General features: G+C 44.3%; 1 protein-coding gene across 1 annotated transcript in view; it reads right to left on the reverse strand.

Moving 5' to 3' along the window:
* The window catches only part of LOC107673540 (ubiquitin-protein ligase E3A), a 16,864-nt gene that overhangs the window by 5,720 nt on the left and 10,717 nt on the right, over window positions 1-427 (reverse strand). The window lies entirely within an intron of this gene.

Genomic DNA, 427 nt, shown 5'->3' on the forward strand with positions numbered 1-427 from the left:
GACTAAAAGTCTGCCATCCTGAATTAAAACAAGACAGATAACAAAACACTTGTAGGAAGCCTTTGAGAGAGGTTTATAGGAAGGTTAGATCTCTCTTTTGTAACACTACTCATTTTTGTCAGGAGTGCACCATGAGCGTGGATTGATTTTAGCAAACAGATCAATTCTGTACGAGAGAGAAAGAGCCGGCTCTGAAGCGAAATGCAGAAAACTGGCCATAAAAGAGCAGCACAACTCGCCAAGCGGCATTACAAACAATGCAGTTCCTCAATAAATACAGATTCCTGGACACGAGATTGAGACTGGAGCTGCTCTGTACCTTTGAAAGCACTGCTACAAATGCAAATGGACTAGGGAAGACCCATGAAACACAAGCCAAAAAATGTCAAAGGGCAGACCCAAAACGGGGGGGGGGGGGGACAACAAC

The sequence above is a fragment of the Sinocyclocheilus anshuiensis genome, unplaced genomic scaffold, assembly GCF_001515605.1.
Source record: "Sinocyclocheilus anshuiensis isolate Anshui unplaced genomic scaffold, SAMN03320099.WGS_v1.1 scaffold44, whole genome shotgun sequence".
Taxonomy (NCBI): domain Eukaryota; kingdom Metazoa; phylum Chordata; class Actinopteri; order Cypriniformes; family Cyprinidae; genus Sinocyclocheilus; species Sinocyclocheilus anshuiensis.